Source organism: Balaenoptera physalus, assembly GCF_965194825.1.
Source record: "Balaenoptera physalus genome assembly, chromosome: 4".
In the NCBI taxonomy this organism is placed as follows: domain Eukaryota; kingdom Metazoa; phylum Chordata; class Mammalia; order Artiodactyla; family Balaenopteridae; genus Balaenoptera; species Balaenoptera physalus.
The window spans coordinates 73,336,478-73,347,942 of NC_138891.1; the positions used below are offsets into that span (position 1 = coordinate 73,336,478).

Below are 11,465 nucleotides of genomic sequence, written 5' to 3' on the forward strand. Positions count from 1 at the left end.
CTTCTTCCCTTTATAGCCTCAGCGCCCCAGGTCGACCGCAGATGTGAGGGGACGGGAATGGGCAGGGGTCTTTTCCTACTTATGGAGTCACCCGACTTTCTCAAAGGAAAAATAAAAAGTGAGTGTCCCTGGAAAAACACTGCTGCGCCTTGCCCAGATGCCAACAACATGAAGTGGCCAAGCAAACAGTGCTACGACCACTTGCAGAATGATCAGGCAGGAGCTCTGTGACACCAGGGGTTGGGCACGTGGTCTAGAGGCTGAAGGTAGAAGCAGACCGTGTGCTCAAGCTGAGCACAGACGTGGAGGGGTAGACGCCGACTCAAGGAATGCGACAAACTGGAATTTTCAGCATTGGGGGTTGACTTTCTATGAGTTAAGTGTACAACAAAAGAATGCAACAGAACACTAAAAAGATACTCTTGGGGAAACTCTTGTTTTCCTGCAGCAGAGAAAGGAGGGGCAAATCTGGGGGTCCCTGAGCAGGCAGCTCCTGGGGAATGGAGCCCACTGGTGATGCCCTGTTAGAGATGGAAGGAGTTCAGAGAGCCTGCAGCCAGAAGGATGGGAGAGAAACAAGACTTGCTGGAAGTTTCATTCTGGGCAAGGTTGGGTAGAAAGAACACAAGTTCTGGAGCTGGATAGACCTGACTTTGAACCCTGTTCTGCAACCTTCCGATTGCATAATGCTGTCAAATAATCTAGTCTCTCCTAGCCTCAGTTTCTGTATGTCTGAAATGGGGGTAACAATGGGTACCTTGCAGGGTTGTTAGGTGAGTGTTTAAGGTCCCTAGCACATCACCTGGCATGGGGGAGGGACTCAGAAGGCATCCCGGCCAGTGTAGCCAGGGCCTAAATAACCCTCTCCCATCCCTACTCGACCCCATCCCAACCTTTCTGAGAAATGCCTAGGCCTTACTCCAAGGGTGTTCCAGAGGCAGAGACAGAAATTGGGAAACACTCAAAGTTGAACCCTAGCGGCCAGAGCCCACCTTCCTGTTCACCTTGCTCCTTCCAGGGGCCTGGGGCAGAGGAGGTAATTTCTTCCTTCAGGTGCCCCTTTCTGACTGTTAAACACAGAACAAGCTCTACAGCCCTGCATCACCTCCTTGCTGGAAATCCCTGAAGAGGATGGCAGGTGGATTAAGGAATTATCGGCCAGAAAGTCTTCAGCCTCAGAGCCTGGAAAACAAGTGCATCCCAGGCAAAGGAGGTATTTTCTGTAGCACAAATCCTTGAAACTGTCCAGGGGGATCAGCCTGGACAGTTTTGGCTTTGGGGAGGATGGGAAGATGGACTTGTTCCTCCTGCCTCCAGCTGTCTGTGTTTGGGTTCTTCCTGTTACCTCTCAGTTATGTCTTAGCTAGGCCTGGCTTCCTCTCTGTCTTTTTTCCTTTGGCATCCAAGTTCTGAGGGTTAAGTGCTGTCTATAATCAGGCTTCAGGGGATCTGCACTAAGATTTTATCCCCAGCCTCTAGAGGTTCCCAGTCCTGTGGGGCAGGTGGGCTGTGTTCCAACCCAGGGGAGCTGGCCATCACTTGGGACATCCTGTATACAGTGGATGTACACTGTTTGTGAGAGCCCAGGGAAGGCAGAAGAGAATTCAGACTGGGCAGATTACAGGTGCTCCCTACAAGGAGATCGTGTTTCAGTGGAGCCTTGAGGAGTGAAGAGGATTTTGATAGGTAGAAACAGGACGTGGGGTACTTGGCAGGGTGTTGACACTGAAGGGAACAGTGTGGGACTGGCCCAGCATCTGGGAAGGACAGAATTCTTGAAGGGCAAGTGCAATAATTTAGCGGAGCTTGAAGACTTCTGGCCCCTGGGAATAAAAGGATGCTGGAAGGAAGGGGTGTGAGATCTTAGAGGGCAGTGTTCAGACAGACCTGACCCTCAGCACCATATCACTACAAGCTGGACCTCAAAGTCATCCAGCCTCTTGGTTCCCAAACTAACTGCATGTTAGTTTGAATCTGAATCTTCTGAATCTCTTGGGGATCTGATGAAAAAACAGAACCGGTGCATCTGGGGCAGAGCCTAGGAACCTTATTTCTAAGAGGTGACTCCAAGGCACAGCAAGGAAAGGGACAGTGAAAGAAGAGGGGACACCACACCCTGAGTTAGTGACAGATCTGGGGCTAGACGCTGGGTGTCCCACCGCTAGTCTGTGCTCCTCCACTGTACACATGAGGGGAGAGCCAGGGCATCTGTGACTGTGGGTTTGCCTGTCCCTTCGTAGTTACTCGCAGGGAAACTCTTGAAGCAGAAAGGGCCTGAGGGCTTGTTTTAGAAGCACCAGGGTAGGGAGATGCTGGTGAACTTTCCTCCATTTTCAGAGACCTTTGTGGGGTGAAGTGAAGGCTAGGAGGGAGAAGGAAAGATATTCCCTGAGCCCTGGTGGAGGCCAGGTGGCCTGCTGGAGTGTTACCATTATCAGGAAAAGAAGGGTGGAAGGCCCCAGTGCAGATCTGTCTGTCCAGTTTGGCATTTGGGTTGTGGCACTAGTTGGGGGCCCAGCCTCGCCACAATTTTCAGGTGTGCGTCCTACCATGGAAGATTCCATTAAACTGTGCTGAGCCCACCTGCTGTGTCACTCTGCTCCTCGGAACCCCTGTTTTGCTCAGTGTTCTCTCCTTGGCCAGGAGCGGGCAGTCAGCTGCCTCTCCAGTTTTCTTCCTGCCTTTAGAGCTGAGGCCTGGAAGGGCCCAGAGGTGGTTAAACAGGATAGGACTTTCTCTGACCCATGGCAGGAGGCCTGAGTTCCAGTTCTACATTATCATTGCAGACTGAGCCACTGGGGATAGATGAGGAGAAGCAACATGCTCCCATCCCTGATTTTTTAGTGCTCAGGGACCTGGCTCCCAGCTGCCTAGCTCTCCTGCATAAGCCAGAGGCTTGGGGCAGGGCCTGCTACAGGTCTCTGATATCCATTCTCCCCTTCTATAGTAATACATCCACCAATGTTTAGCTGGGCATATGGTTGCCCATAATAAAGATTACATGTCCCAGCTTCCTTTGCAGCTATAGGTGATCATGTGACTATGTTCTAGCCAATGGCACATAAGCAGACAAGGTAGTACAAAAGCTTTCAGGAACCTTCCTTAAGAGGTAGTTTATAAGCATACTTTGGCTCCTTCATTCTGTCATTCTGCTGCCTGGAACTTGGATACTGCCATCTTAGACCATGAGGTCAAGGCCATGTATGGTGTTATAAGATAGTGTCTGCATCCCAGACACTAGGGAACTATTTTCCACCCTTAATCACCTATTCAGATTTTATGTGAGAAGAAATAAACTTCTGTCTTTTCTGCATTACCACTAGTTTGGGATTCTTTCTTTGGAGGCAAACCAAATCCTAACTAATGTAGGCCACAGCTAGACACAAGATGCAGAAGCCATTGTACACACATGGGGCAGGCAGCCATGTTTGATAATAATAGTCATGAGCATTTACTGAGCATTTCCTAGTGCCAGGTTCTGAGTTAAGCACTTTATATGCATTATCCTGTTTGATCCTCCTAATGATATTATGAGGCAAGATTTATAATCCCAATTTTATAGATGATTAAACTGAGGCTTACGTTTAAATACTTGCCCAGTCAGTCAGAAAGTGACAGGATTCCGAATCAGAATCTCTTTAACTGCTGGACGCAAGCCCTGATTGTTCCTCAGGCTGTGAGGAGGGTCCCTGCCAAGCTGGGCTCAGCTTAGATTGAGAGGAGAGATTCAGGAGGCTGTGACTGCACGGAAATTGACCATAAATCAGGCTGAAGACTCTGGGTGACCCAAACTCTAGTCCTTATTCTCCAAACAAAATTCTTAGGCTTTAAATATTTTTGAGGTCTAGTTCCTCCACCTAATGAAGGTATCCCCTCAAGGGCATCTCCAATGCGATCATCTGATATGGTCTGAATGTTTGTGTGCTCCCCAAATTCATATGCTGACATCCTAACCCCCAAAGATGATGGTATTGGGAGGTGGGGCCTTTGGGAGTTGCTTAAGTCATGAGGGTGGAGTCCTCAGGAATGGGATTAGTGCCTTATAAAAGAGGCTCCAGAGAGCTCCCCAGCCCCTTCCACATGAGGACACAGTGACAGGCACAAGCTATGAACCAGGAAGAGGGCCCTTCCTCACTAGACCATGCTGGCACCTTGATCTTGGAATTTCCAGCCTCCAGAACTGTGAGAAATAAACTTCTGTTGGTAATAAGCCACCCCATCTGTGTTATCTTGCTATGGCAGCCAGAGCTAAGACATCTCCTATTTAGTGGCTGAGCTAAGAGGGCTCCAGACACCTCTCCTTCCACCCCCTCCTCCTCTCCCCGCCTTTCTCTCTTCCTCCTCCTCTTTTCTCCCTCCTTTTCTCTGTACTCCCCCTCCTGCTTTACTGAGGATCACGGAGGTTGTTCCAGAGGCTCCTTATACAGTGTGGCCTCCCCCGAATGGGCTTTTGTTTATCTTCAAAGATTTCTATGGAGCATCAACCCCAAAATGTCTAAGACATAAAGAACTCCATCTAGACAGGAAAGCTTGGTACTACTCCCCGCTTTACTACCAAGTTCTCTTGTCACCAGGGCAAGTTCCTTCTCCATTCCAGGTCTCACTCTCCTCATTTAAAAATAATAGTAATGATAACAAAAATAACAACCCCTAACACACTGTGACCCAGGCACAATATGTTCTTTCTTTTTTTTTTCTTTCTTTTTTTTTTTTATGGCTGCATTGGGTCTTTGTTGCTGCACATGGGCTTTCTCCAGTTGCTGAGCAGGGGCCACTCTTCGCTGCGGTGTGCGGGCTTCTCACTGTGGTGGCTTCTCTTGTTGCAGAGCACAGGCTCTAGGCGCATGGGCTTCAGTAGTTGCGGCACACGGGCTCAGTAGTTGTGGCACGTGGGCTCTAGAGCACAGGCTCAGTAGTTGTGGGGCACGGGCTTAGTTGCTCCGTGGCATGTGGGATCTTCCCGGATCAGGGCTCGAACCCGTGTCCCCTGCATTGGCAGGTGGACTCCCAACCACTGCGCCACCAGGGAAGTCCCAACACAATACATTCTAAGTGCACTACATGCATTAATTCGCTTAATCCTTACAACAACCCTATTAAGAAGGTAGTACTATTCCTATTCCTGTTTTACAGTTGAAGAACCTGAGACACAGAGGTTTTTAAGTTGCCCAAGGTCATGCACAACAAAGTAAAAATGAGAGAACAATAGACTTTAAAGAGGACCTCAAACTTGTGTTCAGTTAGTCTCTGCTTTAATGATGTCTCCTGCAGTCTCAATGCAGTACAGATGAAAGCGGGGGCGGAATGGGGGTGGGGTCTAATCTCACCCCGAAGCCTCCCTTGCACCACCCTGCAGGCCTCGCCTTCCATCTAGAACAGTGTGAAAGCCACAAAACTCCAGAGCTCTAGTTTCTAAGGGCCCCTCCCATTGGAACATTCTGAGTCTCTCTTGGCCAGGAGTCCCTTGGGTTTGGAAGGCAGGGTGCCCTGCCATCTGCCAGATGACACTGGGATTAAGGGCTTGATAAGAACCTGTCTGCGAGCTCCCCTGCAAGGTGATTAACCCCCCAGAATGGCCTGTTTCCCAGGGGAGCGAAATCTCCCCCCTAGGAGAGCTGGGGCCTTCTGCTTGACCTCAGCTGCTTTCAGAAAGCATCTCTGCTTTAAACTAGAGGCGACACCCACCCCCGAGAACAGAGGAAGGGAGGCTGCGACGTCCTGCGGGCAGAGCTGGAGCAGCCGCGGTCTGTCCCGGCGGTCGATGCGCTCCGGCCGCGGTCTTGGCGGTCCTGGCGTCCGCTCAGCTGCTCCGAGCCACGGGCGGCCAGGGTGACCCCGCCGCGTTGGCCCCGGGCGCCCCGGCGGCTGCCCGCGTCTCCTCCGGTCTCGTCCAGATCCCGCCTCCCCCAATCCCCCCGCACCGCCCCCCGCGGCGGGCAGCTGGGCTGCGTTCCGCACTCCTCCGCTGGTGACCCCCTGCTCCAGCTCTGTAGGAGCGACGTGGGACCTTGGTCGAGTCTCGTAAAACTCTTTGTGACAGAGCCGCGTGCCTGGCCTTCAGTCCCTGCCGGTCCTCTCCCCACTCCCCCCCGCCCCCACCCCCAGTGTGGATTGTGCCTCTGTTCTAGCACCTGCCCCACATCAACGTGGTGGAGTGATTGGCTTGTCTGACTCTGCCCTCTCCCGCCCCTAGGCTGTCAGCTCCCCGCGGCAGGAAGCCAGCCCCAAAGGTCCACCAAAAAGCCACTCTCTGGTTGATGACTCATGCAAGTGCCCTGTTACCATTGTGGGAAATGCCTGGGGCCCTTCTGCCTATGGGTCGGTCTCCTCGTGGCCGCTGGCGAAGCCTGGCCGCCAGCCCTCGGGGGAGCAATGCAGAAGGCGGAGCTAAGGCAGCTGGAAGGAATTTCCATTTGTCTAGAGTTGCCGGGCCTGCTTCTGCTTTATTTCAGCAAGGGACTCAGTGCCTCAGAAAACAGCCTGCCAAACATTCTTGTTTTCAAAGGAGACCATGAGTTCCCTGCCCTGCGGTAAGATTTGTTTATTACAGCGATGTCAATACATCTCCCTATTTACCTCTCCACACCCCCTTTCTGAGCCTCCTCCCTCAGGCTATGTAAACGGCCTGGAAATGAAGGAAACTTTCCGTATTTCTTTGATGCCTTACTGAGCTGCAGACACCTGTGCTGAGGGTTAGAGACCTGCTTTCCAGGTGGGTTTTGAAATTTGTTTGTTTTAACCACCAGTTTATTGTGTGGCTTTGGTAGCATTCCATCCCTGCTTTGAGCTTTGTTTCCTCCATCTGCACAGTGAATCAGTGGTGCTTCCTAGGGTCTCAGTGATTCTTCAGAAGTAACTGATAAGGGGTTTGCTTTCAGATCTTGTGAAGAATGGAGTCTGCTAAAAAAAAGGGGGGGGGGATGGTTTGAAACGCACTTGCCTAGGTGACCTCACACCTGTGTCAAGGAAGTGTCTGCTTAGGTCTCTGATGGAAAACTTTTCTTTAGGCTTCATCACCACCCTGAGACAGCCCCAAGAGAAGACAGGACTGAAATCGTTCTGCAGAGATTTCCTGCCTCCTGGAGCTGAAGGTCATTTCTATGCCCACCCCATCTCCCTCCCTGTCCAGGCCTCCTCTGTCTGCTTCTCCTACAAGACCATGACAACAAAGCCCTCCCTGACAGTGTTCTCATTTGACACAGCAGACCTATGATGGAGGGAGGGACAGGAATTATTTCCCCCATTTACAGATGAGAAAACAGGCTCAAAGAGGTGAAGGGTTTGAGCAAGGTGACAAGGCAAGTTTTTGGCAGAATGGTGTAAGAATCCTGGCGTCCTGATAACTTAAGGTAAACTGGGACTCCTGCCAGCTGGGGAAATGGTTCTGAGAGGTGTGATGTGGTGAGAAAGAAAAATATACTGTGAATGAGCTAACCCGCCCTCTTGAACCTGCTCTAACAGCCAAAACAGGCCGTGGCATGAAAGAGGCCAAGCTAGCAGCTCCACACTAGCTGTGACTTCTTTTGGACCCCTGGGGGTCCTCTGAACACTTCCTAGTGCTCCTGAGCCAGGACACTTTAAGAAATGGACAGAGGGTCCTGGCAGTACCAGGCCAGCGGCAGGAAGGCCCTGGTCCGGTGACTCCCCTGCCCACGACCCACGCACCTGGAAATGAGGGGACTCCTCGGCCATGGCAGGCTCTGCTGCAGAAGTGCCACGTGAGCAGAAGGGCTCTCCCTGCCAGCCAGCCCAGAAGGCTCTGAGAATCTACCCTAAGCATCGCCGGCAGCTTCTTAGCTTCTTCTGGTGTTTCCAAGATGGGCCCGGCACATCCTCAAGGGACCTTGAGTGGAAATCAGTATTCCAGTCACATCTCCAAGTGTCTGTAATCCCGCCTGCTTGGGCAGCACTTGGGAGTTTACAAAGCACCTTCACACCAGAGGTCCACGAGGTAGGCAGGTAGATAGCAGATCGCAGATTTATCTCCATTTTATGAACTGGACACAACAGAGACTCGGGGAGGGGAATGACTTGTCCAAGGTCACGCGGGGCATTGAAAGACCCAGAACTGGAACCTGGGCCTGTGACTGAGTCAGGCTGAGTGAGGCCCTTGCTGTATCAGTTCCTGGCTTTGCCCACAGGGTTTCCTCCTCAGCTAAGGCCACAGCAGTCTCTCTAGCAAAGACAAGAGTGGGGTATCCATCCTGATTTCCAGCATTTCCCCATGACAAGCGGCCCTTCTTACAATTGGAAAAGGGAGGGCCCTGTTAGGGGACTAAAATCACGCAAGCAACTTGGGAAAGAAGCACTTTCCATGCCCTGTCCTAGCCGCAGCCGGTCCAGGGGTGTGGGAGTCAGGAGGCCTGGGCTTGGGCTCCAGGTCAACAACTGATTCTCTGGGGGCCTTGGTCAGGTAGACTTTTTTTTTTTTTTTTGAGCCTCAGTTTCTTCCTCTGTAAGATGGGGTGAAGGACTGGGATCACTCTTCTCAAACAACTCATGTTAAAATCGCCTGGGAAAGTTTGTACAAAACCCGGATCTGGGGGCTTCACCCTAGGCCAAGTAGATCAGCTGTGGGGTTGAAGAAATCTGTGGGAACCCACATGGTTAACCTGGTGATTCTGGATGATTCTGAGGCCCACTGACGTCTGAGACCACAAGACTAGATGGTCCCAAGGGCCTTTCCTGCACGACATCCTATCATTTGAGGCATCAGGAAGTGTGGTAAGTGCACTCTGACTCTCTGCTTATTTCCTCCCATGTTTTGTTCTTTAGAGTAGACTCAGGGTCCTAGAAGTGGAAAATATCTTGAATAGATTCCCAGAGTACAGTCTCTTCAGGAAAAGTACAACAAGTACGAGAAGGCCCAGGAGGGGCTGGATTTTGCATTCCCAAGGGGGCTATGAGCCAACTGTGGGTTTGCTCGGCCTCCAGTCTGCGGTGTACTAGGTGACCCACCCCATGGGCATATCCCAACAATAAGATGATTTCTCTGATGTGGCCTCTACCCACAGATCTGTGGGAACCCTGAGTCCATCCAAAGGCTCTATCTGGCTCACAGTGGCCAACTTTCCTCCCTGTTCCTCAGGAGGCCCTAAGTTGCGGGCTGCCACGGTAGTCCTGCACCTCCTGGGTGTCTGCATGCTTGGCAGCCACATGCTTGGCTACACAGACAAGCCAGATGTCACTGCCCTGCTGGCACCAGACTATACCAGTTATGGTTGTTGGCTGAAAAGAACAGAAACTAATTCTGGCTGACTTAAGCAAAAAAGGAATTTATTCAGGGATATTGGGAAGCACTGAGACTCACCAGGAAGGCTAGAGAACCAGCCTTGGAAAACAGGTAGAAACAAAGCTGGCTGCCTCTCAGAAAGACTCATGCCATGGGTCTAAAGAGGGGATTTAGATGCTGTGCATCCCACAAAATGACAAATTCTCTACTCACCTGACGAAAAACTCTACACCCAGAGAAATGTTGTTGGTGATTTTTGCTGTGGCTGGTGCCAATAATAGCATTTCCTATTCTTCCAGCCAAGTTTCAAATCCTGTGTGCCTTCCATCTGAGAAGGTTCCTACCAGGTATCACCTCCTTTGCTCTGCCCTATTTATTCCTCATGTTGCTACACTCATGTTTCACACACAGCTAGTGTGGAGCTGCTAGCTTGGCCTCTGATTCCAGACCAACCCTTGTTCCCCCTGCCCCAACTCATACATAGACACCCTAACCCATGTCTCCCTGGTCTACCCCACTTTCCCAATTTCCTACCCCATTTGATCTCCAGAACCATCTAGTAGGATTGCACCTTTTCTCCCAATAATTTTTCTCCTTCATCCAGTCAATCAATAAATATTTACTGGGCATCTACTATGTGCCAGTGACTGTGCTGGGTGATGAGGGATAGGAGAACCCTATCTTTATGGAGCTTAGAGTCTAGTGTGGGACACAGGCATTAACCAAAGAACCATACAATATCTTATTACCAACTGTGATAAATACTATGAAGGAAAAGCTCACCAAAACCTTGAACGTTTTAGTAGGGACACCTGATCTGGTCTGGGATGCTTCCCTGAAAAGGTGATGTTTGAGTTAAGATATGAGGGATGAGCAAGAGTTGGCCAGAGAAAGGGGAAAGAGGGAGGGAAGGGGGAGGGAGGGAGAAAAGAAGGAAGGACATTTTAGGCAGAGGGAACAGCATGAGCTAGGATTCTGAGGCAGAATGAAGCTTGTGCCCTCCCAGAAGTTAAAGAAATGAGGGAGGCTGGAGTTCCTACTGTGAGAGGGAGAGTCATGATGCCCAAGGCTGAGGAGGTAGGAACTGGTTAGACCAGCAGAGCATTGGACTTGCATAATGGATTTTAGTTTTTATCAAAGAGCAACAAGGGACTGTTAAAAAAAAAAGTAAGGAGGAGTTGGGCCTGCAGTGTGGAGAACAGATCGGAGACAGCAAAAGTGGATGAGGAGGTCTATGAGGATCCAGTGAGAGATAATAGGGTCTTGGCCTGCTGAGTAGTGGGCGTAGAATGGAGCAGAGGACAGATTCAAGACAAGTCTAAGAAGTGAAATTGACAGGACTTGGTGGTGAGCAGGATATGGGGAGGGGTCGGGGATGAGGGAGACCATGTGTCTGAGATCACTCTGAGGCTTGTGACTTGTGCAGCCAGGTGGAGGGTGTTAGGGGAGCGCTTGTTCCCCACTCATGTTTCCAGGTGAAGGGACTCCTATTAGATAGCACTCCTGAGCTCTGTCCCCATGGCTATGATTGGTGCATTAGGAAGGAGGGACCGGGCTAGTGCGGCTCAGGGCCTTCTGGGTTTTCTAGGCACCATTCCCTGCCACAGATGGGTGTGATCCAGTTTGTTCTCAAGGCCACGCAGCGAGCTTCGCGGGGCTGGCTCTGCCCCCGGCTAGAAGCCTATAGTTTGGGAGGCACTTTCAGTTCAGGGCCGCCTAACCAGTTCAACCAGCCCCAAACCATGGTTCTGACCTGGAAATGGAAGAGAACTGTCATTTTCTTGCCCTCCGTCCGCCTCCCCCCAGCGCTTCAAAGCCCCAACACTTAGAGGCATATTTACTGAGACAGGGAACACTTAAGCAAGAGCAGGTTTTCAGGGAGAGATCATGAATTCAACTCTGGATCCCTTTCCTGGCCACTTTGATTTCTTACCTTTGACTAAAATGTCCCGTGAAATCCATACACTTGCCCATGTGCCTCTTTTTTTATTATCTCGGGGGCATTAAATACATCAAACTAAAACTTTCTAAAATTTAATTTGCTTTGGTAGATCAGCCTGGACTTAAACTCTGAATCAGGTCTCCTCAGAGAGGTTATGAACCTACACCCCATCCCGAAGGATAATAATAATAATAACAGTAACAACTACCACGAACGAAGCCTTTGCTGTACTCGGACCATCTCACTCAATCCTCACAGTACCCTCCGGGAGAAACACTTTTGCTATTCCCA

The 11,465-nt window shown here is 50.7% G+C and overlaps 1 long non-coding RNA gene across 1 annotated transcript; it reads left to right on the plus strand.

The window, feature by feature from the left end:
- Window positions 1-6,142: 6,142 nt before the first annotated feature.
- LOC309659238 lies at window positions 6,143-7,091 on the plus strand. Its single transcript, XR_014262691.1, has 3 exons — window positions 6,143-6,530; window positions 6,678-6,712; window positions 7,008-7,091. It is a non-coding gene; the product is annotated as an uncharacterized lncRNA (long non-coding RNA).
- The last annotated feature ends 4,374 nt before the right edge of the window (window positions 7,092-11,465 follow it).